Source organism: Triticum urartu, chromosome 1A (assembly GCF_056163025.1).
Source record: "Triticum urartu cultivar PI428250 chromosome 1A, HENAU_Tu73, whole genome shotgun sequence".
NCBI classification, from domain to species: domain Eukaryota; kingdom Viridiplantae; phylum Streptophyta; class Magnoliopsida; order Poales; family Poaceae; genus Triticum; species Triticum urartu.
This window is the reverse complement of record NC_141873.1, coordinates 523951422-523968694: the sequence shown is the minus strand read 5'-3', so window position 1 is coordinate 523968694 and position 17273 is coordinate 523951422.

Below are 17273 nucleotides of genomic sequence, written 5' to 3'. Positions count from 1 at the left end.
CCCGTTTCCTTTTCTGGTTTTAGTTACTCCAAGTGGGAACACCACCAGCACCAGCAGGGCCAAGTTTTCAACCCTTTTGGGCGTTGGAACTGTCAAAAGAAATGTGTAGCTTTGGACCCTACTAGCACGAATGCAATGCAGGATTGACAACCGCCAACCGCATATCCCACCGTAGAGCTGAGCTCCATGTACCCATTCCGGAGAAAGCAGTGGCCAGTGGCGTTTAGCCGTATGTGTGCATGTATGGTTTAGGGCCCCTGAATTCGAGCCTGATTCTTCCAAATGCAGAGCGGATGCTATTCCTGTCCATGATCCATCCGGGCTATACGTAGCTACGTACTGTACATGTCAAACCCCCCGAAACGGCACGCAGACGCATACATACGCTTTGAATCCAGAATTCGGGAGCGGCAGCGCTGGTGCCGGTGGAGAGTTTGTTTGATTTGACCATGCGTGGCACTGACTGTTTCTTTGGCGCCTCGGCCGGCGGTGTTGCGGCGACGGGCGGGCGGGCGGGGGGCAGCAATGATTGATCCCCGGGGGCAAAGCGGGCGGCGAGCGGCGACCGCGCAGCGCTGGACGGGGCCCCGCCGTGATACCGACGAGATCCGTCGCCGTGCCCGTGCCCGTGCGCGCGCGGTGGTCGTTGGTGGGTGGCGATGTGGCCTCACGAGGCCGTCGTCCCGTCCCGGCCTGTCTGACGCGACGCCACCGGGTGCCGAGACGTCGCGAGTCACACACACGACACGAAACAAGCACGTACGCGCCCCATGACTAGTTTGTACAGTTCAGTCTGTCAAAAAAAAAAAACTTGTACAGTACAGTTGGGTGGGTGCTATGGCTTTTTTATTCTTCTTTCGAGAAAAAAGGCAGTGCTACGGTTTTCTAAACAAAATTATGTGATGCATCGGAGGGTGTAAAACGGTGATTTTGTTGTGAGTTTATTAGCAACAAGGGGGTTGAGTGGCGGTGTACGCTCGTCTGTACGCCAGCAGACAATCAATATGCGGTCAAGTATATGCGTGTCCCTGTCTTCCTCCCCCACTGCGCTGCGAAGGATCCAATGCTGTACATAACAGATCTGTGCGATGTGATGATTTCCTACAAGTAAAATACAACAGTGGATCGAGGACAAGTAGTATCTCCAAAGCTGAACGTTCACACCGGACACTCGGTGGAACCCCGGACGACCGACGGAGTCGAGCCGGAGACCGAGTTCTTCCACGGGCAGCGCAGCGGTGCGCATCGCCCGACCGTCGCCGGGCAAATCAAAATCATGTCGCCATTTTCGACGCGGCGAGATGCATGTGATCATCATCCATCAGGGTGGTCTAGGAGAAAGAGATGTTGTAAAGATTGACCTACTCGAGTCGCATCCGGCGCGTGAAGGAAGGAAGAGGCGAGACCATTGACCCGTCCGGCCGGCCCGATCCAGGTCACACTGTACGTACGATCGGATCGTGCCGTGCCGATCGAGACGCTTTCTTTTTGTTAATTTCTCTCCGGCCCGGCGATCCATCTCCCTTTTGGGGTAGTGGCCAACAGCATCATTCCGGCCCGCATCCTTTCCCCCCCTCCTTTCGGGTCGCACGTAGCCGGCGTGCGCGCGCGCGGCTGCCGTGGACTGGACATACCGGCCGGCCGGCCGGCCGGGACCGTCGGTCGCGGCACTTGTGCGGTGCGTGCGTTGAAACTTGAAAGAGGAGAGCGGCGCCAAGACTCGTGACCGTCAAAGTTGGAGCTGCTGGGTGGATGCCACCGCTTTTCGGAGTGCTTCTAGAACCTTCTGGACGGCGACTGAGCACTGCTCAGTTCTCTGGAGTGTAAGAATTTTGCAACGGTTCATTTCTCTGAGGGAAAACACGCAGGAGAATTCAGTGTTAGCTCCTCCTATCCCATCGCTCAGGGATCACGCCGCATGCACGGGGGTGATGTGCGTGCTGATTTGTTCTTGTTGCTGCATTGATAGTAGTAATATGGATGAGTACTGGTGTTGTGTTGTTTATGGCACGTACGTACGGCCCGTGTCCTCACGGCAGAAATGAAGGAGGGATTTATTCGGGGGCACGAGTGTCCTGGGAAACCATTCATTGCATTGCATGCAACGTCGACCGGCCGTGGTTGAATTTGGCTGTGAAAAGGTGTTACTCCACTAGTGTACCGCACTGTTATTGCCACCTTTGCTGCGGTCCGGTGGGTTACCGTTGAGTTTCGGCACCGTCCGTTATGCTGGTGGAGTACATGCTACAGCCAAGAGTTACCACCGGACGTTCGTTTGCAGTAAACCAGAGGCACGCCGATGCAGGTCACGATTGGGACCGGTCCTGAGTAGCACCACCACCCCGACGCGACCGACCACGGCCCCCTTTCTTTCTCACCGTTTCCACCACCGTGCGTGCATGACTCTGTCCGTGGGAGCTACAGTGGTGAACCACCCGTCGTTTCACCGTCGTTTTCCATCGTCCAAACAAACAAAGACTAGGTACCTTCGCCAACAAAAGAAGAAGGAAGACCAAGACTAGGTACGGTACATTTTTACGGATTTACCTAGGTACCGTGGCATATCTACTGTTTACCAGCACGGACAAGCGCTGCAGGATTTGTGCAGTGGCAAAGGAGGATAGGAAGCATCTGGTCCTCAAAAAATAAAAAGAAAATGGATAGGAAGCATCTTTTCTCACTCCGGCCGGCCTACTGACCTCTCTATGGATCGGATGCTGCTGGGGTCAGTCAGGTCAAGGCTGGCTGGCTGCACAAGTCAATGCCCGCCACCTTTATTTCCTCGACATGACAAAAGCATCTTTGGACCCGTCCAAACCTTTTTCTTTTATTAGATTAGAAGCTACTCTTCCTGCCTTGCCTTGTGATGACCCGATACTGCTCGAGGTTCACCGTTCTTTTTTGTTTTTGAAACGAGCTCTCATTCACCGTTTCTTCTCTCCGAGTCCTTGTTTTTCCATGGTCACTTTCATTGTGTATATATTCGGGAAGACGCAATCTTTTCACGTTTACCTTTTCTTCTCTTTGCCTACTTGTTTCCCCGTGGTTACTTTTTATAGTATTCGAGGGGACGCAACTTGTCTCGTTAACAATTTTGTGGTTTGCGTTCCTGCGTTTTTCCACGGGCATTTCTACCATATTCGAGGAGATATAGAATTTTTCTTGTTTACCTTTTCCACTGCCTTATTGAGCTGGAGGTAGTTTTGTTTTCTCATTGACCTGTTCTGCTCGTTGCATTCGTGTTTTTTCATGATCACTTTTCTTGTATTTGAGGAGACCTAGACATTTCTCATTTACCTTCTCCTCTGTTTGGGTTTTTAATTCTCCGGTGCCACCTCTGTTATATCCAAGGATATGCATATTTTTCTTATTTAGGGCTCTTTTCATTCAAAGATTTTCATAGATTTTTTTGAAGGATGGATTCCTTCAGAATTTTTCTCATTTTGACGGGGTTATACATAAGGGGTAGGCCAAGGAGCACATATGGCCCAACCTAAGCCCGAAGCCGATCGAGGATACAGTCCAGACTACGATGAGCCAAGGGGCTACACACTAGGCATAGTGGAGCTCAAACTAAGACGTTAGATACTAGAGGGGATACCTGTCATAGGACCAAGTGCTTACAATCGGATTACCACCCCTTGATGAACAAGACCCAACAACCGATCTCTAGGAAGATGGGAGCACTCGAATGCCGAGCAGTCGGCTGCACCCCAGGATACCATGACCCCCATGATGCAATCAATACCAGCGTTACCCAACAACGGAGTAATCTAGTTAAGTATGACAGTTACTAGTAAGTAATGGCCATGAACAGTCGGTTGTGTGAAAGCGCATCTAATCTCCGTGTGGTTTGGATAATTCGTCACAACATATATCTCATTGAACTAATGCCTATTCTAAAGAATATTTCAGGGAGGTTCATTTTAGGTACAACAATGGGATGTGAAAATGGACCCCTCAAAATGCTAAGGACGAGTGTTGGTCAAGCCTCAAAACATCATTTTATATTTAAGTGATCCAAGATTGCATTGAGTCCATAGGTATGCTAATACTATCAAATGGGGATGAGGTTGAGAAGATGAGTTTCTTGCTCAAAGTGCTTAACTCCAAAAGCCTCATACAAGTTCCCACATTCACATTATATCACAAAGTACAATTTAAACTCAGACTTACCAAAATCATATACATCGGAGTCACCGAGTCACATTGATATAGCCATTGTCCTAAACCCTAAACGTTTGGTCTCACCGAGTTGACACTTCGATCTCACCGAAGAGCACTTGTCAACCTTTCGTTGCCTACTGTAGTTCATTTGGAATTTCCGAACAATTCCAGTCGGTGACACTGAAGTGTGAAAAGGGCTTAGTGATGGTGTCCTAGACTAGGGGGTACTTACCATGTCGTCTCCCGGCCAGAAGGGCCGGACCGAGGACCCCATGGCGGTTAATTATTGGGCCTCTTCTGGCAGCCCATGACGTACACAAGGAAGATTCCACAAGATTTGGCACACATGATGAGGACTCTTCTAAATCCTAGCTAGTCGATAGAACATATTCTATATATTCTAAACATCCTAGAAGTTAGAGACATACACATACGACCTCGAGATAGATCATCCTGTACTTTGTACCTCTTTGAGAGGGCCCGCACCTAGGTAAACATTGTGTGCCTCTTTTGTCCTGCTACCATCATGTCCCTCTTTTGTCCCGCTACCATCAACCTAAGACCGCTAGCTCGAGACTCTCTACCCGAGATCCACCGGATTCAACCCAGACATTGGTGGCCCACACACGTTCCGATGCGTGGTTGCCGTGGAACGATGGGAATTCAGATCGGTTCCGAAGCGATCTACGCGCCGGAACGAATCTTCATCCTCGGTGTTAGCATCTACATCACCAACTCGGCTGCTCACATCGGCTGGGCCGAGGACTACGCTCCGTGTCGGGTCGTCAAGATCGTACATGTGTCTTCATCAACATCAACTTTGATCTCACACGAGATCATGAAAAAAACCATCCGTGGAGCCCGAGAGCAAAATCATGGATTAGATTGAAATTCCTCATTCCGAGTAGACAAAATTACAAGATTGAGATTTTTGCTGCTCGGCAAGCTATCCAGCGCTTTTCTGCACCACAACCTTTTGCTGCTTAGCCTCAATCCAAGACCTCTCGAGCTCGGCCCGCACATTGACCAGACTCTTCTGGGCCTCTACATAGTTAAAAATACACAACTCGGATTAGGTATAAAAGTATTCGACACAACAATTGACAACCTCTATGGATTTCTTGCCTTTCACTCTCTCAACCCCTTGCCTATGCCAAAGAGTTTCCTCCTCAGATTGCGCAAGACGATGCTTCACCTCTTCCAACTCTGATAAGTTGGATGAGGCACAGGAGGTGGAAACGCTCACAAGCTATACGCAAAAAGTAGATAAGAAGGTACCTTAAAGATCAAGATTCGATCCTCATGTTGGATCTTTTCGATCCAACAAGAGTTTCTGGGGCTACTCCATATTCGCGATCACTAAAAACTTCAAAAGCATCAAGCTACATCAACCCTCAAACCAGTTTGGTAAACTGACTTAATGCTCAGTGGCTACTGTAATTGCGGTTTCAAGCACATTTAGAGTGATTTAAATCTTTGTTTGAAGATCTGATTAAATTTTTGTATGACTTCGGACGATGCATCGAAATCTTCCTTGAGGGCTATTGGTTATACCTAGCGTGTTTTTAGAGCCATAGACAACTAAAAAACATTTTAAAACGTACCACAAAGCCTTTAGCTAGGGCAAGGAACGCCTCCAGAGAATAAACTGTAACTGAGATGAAAATAATTTATATATGAAAAATGATCAGAAAAATATAACGAATCTGAATATGTCATCCACATGCAGGAAAAACCTCTCTAACATAATGAACATTGACAATTTACTACCTGTCGGTGTGAAAAACGGCAGACGTCGGGGTAGGGGGTCCCGAGCTGTGGACTCGGATAGATGGTAACATGAACGAGGGAGATGATGTTTACCCAAGTTCGGTCACTCTTGATGGAGGTAAAACCCTCCGTCATTCTCTTGTTTATATTAATGGAGATGTAACAATTACATAGTTGATATACCTCGAGATCGTGAGATGTGTTCTAACTCTAGGGCTAGACGGATGGGATTGTGTTGAACTCCCCTCTGCGGGCTAAACCCTTTGGCTTCTATACATGCCAGGTAGGGCATCTAGGGTTACAAGGTCGGTATCTATGCGTGGCGGCAGTAGGAGAAGTCTTGGAGTACACGTCAATTCTTCGGCAGATGTAGTCGATCACACCTCCATCGTGTAGCCTCTAGAATCCATCTGGAAGAGAATGAGGGCCCACTAGCCCAACTTGAGGAATACTGGTCGACTAGGTTAGTACTCCCTAGTACGGACACCATTAGTAGCTCCCAAACTAGTCTTCTACACCAAGGATGATTTCTACAACGGAAGTAACTTCGGGTCCGAAGTCCTTGGCTCGACAGACGAGTTCTCCTTTGTAATCCAGGACCTCCAAACCGTCCTTCAAAGGAATGGTGTCTTGCAAACGAGATTCAGCCAAGCTCCCACCCATCTGGGGCCGTGAGTTTACTTAGCTTTGAAGGCCAACCACCAAGGCATGAACTATGTTGTATAGCCTAACTACTTTATTGAAGCGGCACTACCCATGATGGGTCAAGCAATTACTGCTTAATTACCCAAATCATGGTTTGAGACAACCTTTTTATTGGTGCGTCCCATCAAGATGCTGATCGTGCCCGTTTTCTTAGGGATGTCATCAAGACTTTGTTTTCCCCCATGCGCATAACAACATCTTTTACCGGGGGGGGGGGGGGGGGGGTGGCATTTTTATCGGCACAGCAAGGGGGACTCTTGGCCTTTCAGCAGCCTATAAGAGTAAAAAGAGAATAGCGCTAGCAATCACGCTCTCATTTCCCCTACCTGCTGATGACCCACAAGTATAAGGGATCAATCATAGTCCTTTTGATAAGTAAGAGTGTCGAACCCAATGAGGAGCAGAGGGAAACGACAAGCGGTTTTCAGCAAGGTAATTTCTACAAGCACTAAAAATGTCGGCAACATGTAGTTTGATAGCAAGATAATTTGTAATGAGCAAGTAACAGTAACGGTAACAAAAGTGCAACAAGGTATCTCAATCCCTTTTGTAGCAAAGGATAGGCTGGAACAATCTCTTATAATAAGCAAAGCATTCTCGAGGACACACAGGAACTTCATCTAGTCACTTTCATCATGTTGGTTTGATTTACGTTTGCTACTTTGATAATTTGATATGTGGGTAGACCAGTGCTTGGGTGTTGTTCTTACTTGAACAAGCCTCCCACATATGATTAACCCCTCGCGCAAGCATCCGCAACTACGAAAGAAGAATTAAGATAAAATCTAACCATAGCATTAAACATATGGATCCAAATCAGCCTGTCGGTGTCAAAACCGGCATATCTCAGGTAGGGGGTCCCGAACTGTGCGTCTAAGGATCGAAGGTAACAGGAGACAGGGACACAGTGTTTACCCAGGTTCGGGCCCTCTTGATGGAGGTAATACCCTACGTCTCGCTTGATTGACTTTGATGAGTATAGGGGTTACAAGAGTTGATCTACCATGAGATCGTAATGGCTAAACCCTAGATGTCTAGCCTGTATGATTATGATTGCCTTTACGGACTAAACCCTCTGGTTTATATAGACACAGAGGGGGCTAGGGTTGTACAAAGTCGGTCTACAGAGAAAGGAATCTTCATATTCGCACACCAAGCTTGCCATCCACGCAAAGGAGAGTCCCATCCGGACACGGGGAAAAGTCTTCCGTAATGGCCCATCAGTCCGGCCCACGTCACATAGCACGGACGCCCGAGGACCCCCTAATCCAGGACTCCCTCAGTAGCCCCTAAACCAGGCTTCAATGTCGATGTGTCTGTGGCGCAGATTGTCTTCGGCATTGCAAGGCGGGTTCCTCCTACGAATACTTCAAAGTAGTTGATCAACGAGAACTATGTCCGGATCTGTTTAACAAGTTAACTCTCCAACCGTAAAAGCATAATACTTAAAATAAGGTATATCCATCGACAACTTTTTCCGACGAAACGCCACGCTTAGCTTTGCTATTATTTCGAACCATATTTGAGGCCTCCCGCTTCGCGTTTTAACACGCAACTCCTATCGGCACGTCTTGTCAAAATAGATATCGTGTCACCTCATTGCGGGATTCTCATCAATACGAGTTTTGGTAATCTAACCATGATGTTCGCACGACCCCTTGGGAACAGGCGAGTTTTAAGGCTCAAAGGGGGGGGACGCTTGATATTCGCAGTCCATATAAGTGGATAGAATCCAACTCTTCCGTCCCACGCCTCATTCTCTCTCTTTGCTTCCCCATCCTCAAGCTCCAGCGCCCAAGTCCCAAGATTTTCTTCCCTCCGCAACTCCTTCGACCATGGACAGCTCTCAGGGCAAGTGGATGGCTTCCTCCGCCACGGAGGGGAATATCAAGGAGCTGCCGAAGGCGCGGTATCTAACCGCGGAAATCAAGCACAGGCTTCCCGATTTGGCGCAGGTCATCCCCACCCCAGAGCCCGGCGAGAGGGTGGTATTCATCCCTCACTTCCTCCATGGACTCGGATTCGTCTCCACCCCTTTGTGAGGGGTCTCATGTTCTACTATGGGCTAGATTTTCACGATCTGGCCCCAAATTCGTTCCTGCACATCTCGGCGTTCATCATCGTGTGCGAGGCCTTCCTCCGTGTCTCCCACACTTCGGCTTATGGCTCAAGATTTTCAACGTGAAGCCGAAGGTGGTCGATGGGCAACATGCGGACTATTGGCGCTATGGTGAGCAAGCTCCCCAAAGTCAACTGGCTAAAGGAAGTCTTTGTGGACACCGTCAGGATATGGCAACAGGAACGGTTCTATATCACCGAACCCTGCGACTCCAAGTGGGCAGCCGCTCTAGCCTTCAGATCCGGACCCCCGCTAAGGCTCACATCCTGGACCGACAAGGGTCCGGACTGGGGGTCGGTTAATGAGGTGCCGTATCGGTCTTCGAGGTAAGTTACGAACCTCTGAACACCAATTGGTGCGTCCATCTTAAGGATAAGTATTGAGTAGTCTATCTCCAAACAGGTCTGGACCAAAAAGGCAAAGTAGATCCGGTGTCTGGCTCCACTCCCCGAAAACCCAGCCGATCCTCTATTAATGAGGATGCTGGTTCCGGCGCCATACTAGGCGCCGGTAAAGAAGGACAAGAAGAAGAAGAAGAAGAAGAAGAAGAAAGAGGAGGACACTTCTTACGCAATGTCCGGAGAGGCTGATGCCCAGTCCTCTCACGAGGGCGACGACGACGAGGAGGAGGAGGAGGAAGAAGAAGATCCTCCCCGCAAAGGCAAGAAAAGGGCGGCCTCTGAAGACCTGGAGGCCGAAGCCTCCAAGAGGGACAAAATTACCCTCCCCGATGACTCGGAGTCAGACGCCGAGGCCATCCCGACACACCGTTGCTGGACCAAGCCCCAAGCCGACTCGTAAGTAGTCTGAGATTTTTCCACATACATCCAATCTCTATGGACTGTGATGATAACTCTAAGTTCTATTTTTTTTGTTAGTCCGACCCGAGTCTTCCCCAGCAATCCTCATCCTCGCGGGATCTGTCGCCGGAGTTAATGGAGAGCGAATCGCCTCCCCTAGCTTCTATGCCGCCTAGAGCGGATGACACCGAGGTGTCATTGCATAGGCCCTCCCCGGCCTCGAAGAGATGCGGGGGGGGGGGGGACTTGACGGCGCCGGAGGACAACACCTCGGCTGTCGAAGGGCTGGGGGTACAGCCCCCACGGAGACCGGTGATGGGGGCCCCGGTCAATCCGATCCACAACCGCATACTACTCCGGAGACCGATACGGCTCCGAAGTCGAGTAAGCGACCCCTTGCAAGGAAAGGGGGAGTGGCTTCCTCTATTAATCTGGAGGCACCGAATACCACGACGGACATACTGCAAAGTGTATCCGTCCTGACGAGCACCGCATCCTGATGGGTACGGTGGCTGAGAAGATTCAGTTTGCCGAGAGCGGGCTGAACGAAGCCTTCTCCAGCCTGCTAGCAGGCTTCGAGGTACGCAATGTAATATTTTTGATCATTTTTACAAGAAATATGCCTATATATAGACAGTAGCCCTTGAGACTCTATTCGGTCTGTCGGTGTCAAAACCGGCGGATCTCGGGTAGGGGGTCCTGAACTGTGCGTCTAGGATCGATGGTAACATGAGGCAGGGGACATGATGTTTACCCAGGTTCGGGCCCTCTTGATGGAGGTAATACCCTACGTCCTGCTTGATTGATATTGATGATATGAGTATTACAAGAGTTGATCTACCACGAGATCGTAGAGGCTAAAACCCTAGAAGCTAGCCTATGGTATGATTGTTGTATATATGATCTATCGACTAGCCTGGCCACGGTTTATATAATGCACCAGAGGCCTAGGATAACAAGAGTCCTAGCTGAATACACCAGTGGGGAGGAGTCCTTGTCTTGATCACCAAGTCTTGTAGAATCTTCCATGTATGCGGTAGTTGTCCGAACTGGCCCATGAGTATACGGCCATGGGGGTCCTCAGCCCAATCTAACAGATCGGGAGACGACGTGGTGAGTACCCCCTAGTCCAGGACACCGTCAGTAGCCCCCTGAACCGGTCTTCAAGTTAGGGACGCTCCTCGATTCTTCTGAACTGTTCTTCATCTTCGGTTGTCGGTCTTGAAAACTGGTTCAACAAATCTTCTCAGCTTCGATCTTGAGGATCGCCGAAATGCATTCAACGAGTTTACACGTCGGGTATCCGAGGAGCCCCTTTAAGTTTCCGTCCTTTATCAATGCCTTGTTATTTTTATGCCACACCTCGGGTTTGAAGTTGTTCCCGGGAGGCAGTGTCCTCTTGCGTCCGCTCTAACACCGGACTGCATTCGAGGTATCTTTTGCAGCCGAGCACCAATGCCGGACTGCTTCCGAGCTCCAACGCCAAAATGTATCCGAGCTCCAACGCCGGACTGTGTCCAAGCTCCAACGCTGGACTATATCCAAGATGTCATAGATCATCTTGGTCCCAAAAAGTTGAAGGAGTTTAGCCGAGCTTAATGCTGGAAATGCCCTCTATGGAGCCAGCCACTAGCGCCCGAGCTTTATGCTGGACTGCTTCCGAGGTGGTGCACCACCCCGACTGTGGGCCAATTTTTTTGTCAATATTTTTGATTGGCACAATTTATTCTCCGCCGAGATATATAGCCAGTTACCCTCAACGTGTGTATCGGTTTAAAACCCGAGATGCACTTGAAGGATGATGTAAGAGCACTGATCCCAGTAGCTGCTGAGACTCAGGTTGATTTGCAAAATCGGCCTAAGGATCAAGTCCTAGCTCGGCAGAATACTTCGGGATACAAAAAGCGGCGTGCTCAGTCCTCGAGACTCAGGTTGGGTGCGGCCGACCAACCTGAGGATCATAATCTCCTCGGAAACTGTATTGCACTTAAAATTTTCTGCATTGGATAGGCAATGCAGTAGCCCCCGAGACACTGGTCGGGTGGCAACACCAGATCAGGGGATCGATGTTCCCCTTTAATATTTGTAAATAATAAGCCCAAAGCCCAGTAGCCCCCGAGCCTTAATGCGGGCACGGGTGGCCGAATTAAGGATCGATATCCATAGTAAAATCACAAATTATGTGTAATGACTCTATGTATCCAAGTACTTTACATCCTTAATGCTCGGATCCGCATTGTACAAAACTTTGTTGACCGACCATCGGCTTCCACCTCCTTGGCTAGTAGCCGAGGAGTGTTTGTCCTACTTTATAAAGCCTTTATGAGGGCAAAGATTTACGACAAACAAGACAATCTAGCCATACGGTTTTATAAACAAAGGTACGCAGAGAGATATGTTATATTACTGTTTAACATAAGAAATGTCTTCCAAAGAAAATAGTCCCGCTATTGGTTCCTTTCTCTGGGTTGTCATGCTAAGCATGATTATGAAACCTCAGCTCTAATGTAAGAGCAAAATATCGAGGATTTAGTTTGGGAGGCCAGTTAATAGCCCCCGGTAGTGTTCGGCGACAGTCAAGGTCAAGCCGTAAACACTTCGGCCATTGTTATGAATGGCCCGTCATCTAACACCGTCATCGGATCGCTGACTAGTTTACGCTTATTGTGACAGTCAGTTTTCGGCTTTCTCCACTGAGGTGCTTAACCATGTGAGATGGAAGCACAACCGCAGTGGTTCTCCCTTTGCACACCTAGCCGAACAAAGCGGAACGTAGGAAGCAAGTGCAGGAGCCGGGCAACCCAACTATTGACCGAAGACACAATTCGAAACCGATGCATATATAGAAATATCCGAGAATGTTTTTGCCGAATCTCTAAAGGTGTCCAGCGCTGCACTGCGAGACTTGTGCTGAAAACACACAAATAGTTTAAAAGTGTCATAAGCTTGGAAAACCAAAAAACGTCAGTAAAAACTTGACGTCCGAACAAGATCAAGTGTTCGGTGCCAATCCGAAAATTGGTCTTAGAAAAGAGTGCTTCTGTCGTGCTTTAACATGACACATCCTATCTCAAGACTTCAAGCGGGTCAGCCTACGGCTTCAACCTCCTATCCCGAAGGCAGAGTACTTCTCATTAGGCCAGTTTAGCAAAGTAAACTCTAGCGGCTTTGAGAGAGAAATTAGGCTCCCCGGCTAGTGACCACACACTCGTGTCGAAAAAAGGAGTGATGAATAATGATAGTAATAAAAACTTTGCAACAACTAAGAAGAAGAACACTTATTATAAAACGGCTCATATAAATTTAAGAGCCCCCAAGTGACTTGGGTAAAATAATTTTATGTATAATGATTGTATGTACCGAAGTACTAATATCATATCTTTGTTCACCCAAACTTTAAACGCGTCTTAACCGACCGTCGGCTTCTCCCTCTTCAGTCAAGGACCGAAAAGTGTTATGTACTCCACCTGTTGAGAATATCGACAGTGTTTCCGATAACCAGGCAACCGGGCCATAAGGCTGTAACAGACAAAGCACGCTCAGGGAACTTATGCTATATTACAGACGAAGTGTAAGAAGCATCTTCGAAGAAAATAGTACCCCCACCGTTATCTTTCTTCGGTGCTCATTATTACTATGAGACTTGTGCAATAGATGTTTTGTACTCATGAGTTCCGTTGTGTGCCGACCATGATTGAAAACAATAAGAGCGCTAGCTTTCGACTTCACCCAGTCTGAAGTCAGAGCTCGGAGGACCCGGTCGTGACAATCGCAGAGGTGCTCCCTTTACTCCCTAGCCGAACAATCGGGAACGTAGGGGTAAGAACAGGAGCCAGGCAACCCATCTTGCAAATCGCTTAAGTCAATATGGTGCATATTGTGGCGTAATACACGAACAAGGAACGAAGCCGTACAAGTATAATCATATGCAAGAGGAAAAACTTCATAAAGGAAGCCCCCAAATAAATGGGGTATTTGAATTTGTGCGTCACAAACAAAGTTTGGGCAAGGAAATTTTTTACAAGCAACTTTTTTCCAAAAAATTATAATGCTTGGTCGAACCAAACACAAGTTAAAAATTTAAAACTTTGAGCATGAAGGCAACTTAGCTGGTTAATGTGTTCGGTATTGATGACGCGGTCCGAGCTTGATGTGGGACAAGGTTCCATCTCCCAAGCCGGTCCCAAGGTGGCGGAGCAAAGAGCTCGGCATTCCGAAGTGGTGACATAGCACGGTCAATGCGGGCCGGCAGAGTGATGCCGAAGTCCCTAGCCTGGGGTAATGAAGTGTTGACGAAGCCCCCCGTCCAGCCGAGGTGACGTGGTATGTGAGTACGCCGAGTTGACGATACTGCCCAACCTGGATCATTTTCCTGTGCACAAAAAACAGTGCAAACCGGAGATAATATTAATAATAATAATTAAAAAAATCGTTGCATAATAAATAATTTATGCAAAGTGAGTAATAAAAGAAATATGGCCTGGCACCGAAGTCAATGTCGATGCAGGGCGTCGGCGTGATGCGGTAAAGGCGTGGCAAAGCCTGAATTCACAGGTCGGTCCGAGTTTCGGATGCGGCGTTCGCTGGACCATGTACGAAAATTGACCAAACCACCATGCGACCGTCGTTAATGCGGCCATTATTTGATTGACCTGTGTACATATGATGAACAAACCAGAGTAATAATTCCTTGGGAAAAATGAACCCGAACAAGCAAAAAATACTAGGATTAATAGCACCTGGTTTATTTGTTGTAGCAATCCGAAGAAAGGTGATTCCGAACATTGGGACTCGATCCGCACACCCATTGCCTAATGGGTGATAAAGCGACGGTATGGCGATGCCGGCAAAGGTTGGCTCGCTGAGGCAAAGCCCTCGGTCCAGCTAACGTGACGGAGCTGGTCGGCTAGTGACGCCGAAGTCTCCGGACTAGGTTGATGAAGAGATGGCGAAGCCCCCGGTCCAGCCGAGATGTCGAAGCCTCGATGTCAGCCGATGAGTCGAAGTAGGTCGGCGTGATGGACACCAGCTTGAAGAAGCAATAGTGCGGCCCTGCCGATGCAGGTCGTGACGTGGTCGCTGCCGGCTTGATGAAGTAACCGTGCGGCGATGCCGGTATGCCCGCTCCGTGTAATCCGTGGGGAGGCGATGTTGGTGATGATTTATCCTTCGCGATGCCGGACTCTTGTTCGGCTTGCCGAGATGATGATCCGAAAAAGTTGAGCTCGGCTCAACAAAGTGACGACGTGTCTAGCGCAGGTCGGCAGCCTTGGAGCAATATTGCCGGACTGGTTTGACACCAGCATGATGATGAAGATGACCTTAGGGGAGGCTTAAAAATTTACGGGCACGTGTTTAAAAACAACGCACAATACCATATAAGAGAATTCCTTTAAAAAGGTTGTCCAATATCACGTTCATAAAGAAACATGAATTCGGGTCGGATCCGTATTCGCGCAGAAAACGGATCCGAAAATTGGTCCACTCATCAGAAGGTTCCTGGAGTTTGAACCGTCGGATCGAGCTGAAATTTGGAGGGCTGGTAGATATGGGAATTCCACAGTAGATGAACGGTTGGATCTTCCAAAGGACCTCCAAGCTGGGCTCTGGAGACCACGCCCTAAACTCGTCCAGATTCCTGTCCAGATTTGACAGGGTTCCGGTATATCATAGATTGTCGGAGATTCCTCCATCGGAACTCGACGAAATTTTGCATGGCTGTTGTAGACGTAATTCCGCACTATTCCACAAAAGCAATCGTCAAACCGACGCTTGAGGAGGTGGTGACGGCGAATACAAGTTCGCTGTCCATAAAAACAGCACGGCCGCCCGAGGGCAATGTTGACGTTGAGCCCTCAAGCTCCATGGATGACTCCTCTATGATCATGATAGAGATCGGAGTTGATGTTGAAGAAGTCCCCCGTCCGAACATGAAGACCGGAGATGGAGCATGGTCCTTGGTCGAGCCAAGGTGACCAGTCGAGCCGGCGACGAAGATGCCGGCGTCGCAGTTGACCTGCGGGTGAGCCATTGATCCATTTGCCGATCACACATCAGAACTCTTAATGAAAGCACCAATGTCGGTGTCAAAACTGGCGGATCTCGGGTAGGGGGTCATGAACTGTGCGTCTAGGATCGATGGTAACAGGAGACAGGGGACATGATGTTTACCCAGGTTCGGGCCCTCTTGATGGAGGTAAGACCCTACGTCCTGCTTGATTGATATTGATGATATGAGTATTACAAGAATTGATCTACCACGAGATCGTAGAGGCTAAAACCCTAGAAGCTAGCCTATGGTATGATTGTTGTATATATGATCTATCGACTAGCCTGGCCTCGATTTATATAATGCACCAGAGGCCTAGGATAACAAGAGTCCTAGCCAAATACGCCGGTGGGGAGGAGTCCTTGTCTTCATCACCAAGTCTTGTGGAATCTTCCATGTATGCGGCAGTTGTCCGAACTGGCCCATGAGTATACGGCCATGGGGGTCCTCGGCCCAATCTAACAGATCGAGAGACGACGTGGTGAGTACCCCCTAGTCCAGGTCACCGTCACGGTCTTTGAAATAAAAGCGACTAGAGGATCGATAGTCAGTTATCAGGTGGTAACATGCTATTTCATATGGTTTTAAAAACATGCCTCCTTGTTGGCGGCGACTGCCCAATCAACGGAAATTTCCGAACTCAAACGGAAACTAGAGCGGGCTGATGAGGATCTAGTCCTTGTTAACAAGCGGCTCGACCAGGCGCAAGGTATGAGATACTCTTATGTTATGCATGTTTATGTCCGTATTCTATGGGATTTCCAGAGCTGCAATGTGTGCGTTTTTGCAGATGGTGCTACCATGGTTGAAACCCTCAGGGGTGAGCTTACCCAAGCCAAGGAGCAGGCTAGGGTAAGCAAGGCAGCCGCTGATAAAGTGGCTGTGGATTTTATGGCCGAACAGGCCACTAGGCGCCGTTTTGAGGAACGGGTGACCGAGGTGGAGCAGAGCCTCAAGGACACCACCCGCAAGTGCGAGTCCTTAGAAGAGGAAAATAAGGCGAAGGGGACCGAACTCGCCAAGGCCCTAGAAGATGCCAAGGAGGCGCGGTCTGAATCCCGCGCGGTGCGCGAGGTAATCCGTCAAGCCAGACAGATAGTGGCTGGTAAGCCTTTTCCTTTACAGGCTAAATTTGGGGATCCGGGGTATGCCTTGATTAATTGACTATGGAGTTCTCCAGACGCATATGCGGATCTGCCGAAGAGTGCTGCGGACGCCGCCCAATTCTTCCGGGCCCAAGAGGGGTACGCAACGGAGAAACTTTCCTGGTCACAGTTTGCAGGGCAGGAGCATCCTGCACTGCTAAATGACTAGATGGCGCAGTGGGCGGAGCTGCATAAGATGTCCAATGCGGCCATGAAGGACGACATAGTTCGGTTGTGGCCGATCGTGGCCATTCTAGACAGCTACTTCGGCCTTCTGCGGCGTCTCGTCGATGCGCTACCCCGAATTGACTCCGTTAAGAGGTGGTCCTGCATAGAAGGGGCACGAATGGCCTTCGCCCGTGTTAAGATGCACTGGGTGAAAATGAAGGCCGAAAAGGTGGCAGTTGAGGGTCCACCCGAAAGCAAAGGGCCATCGCACACCGGAGCGCTATTTTGAGGACGTGCTAAAAGGTGTGATACGTCCATTTTGCATCATGCTCTTATATCGATATTTATTA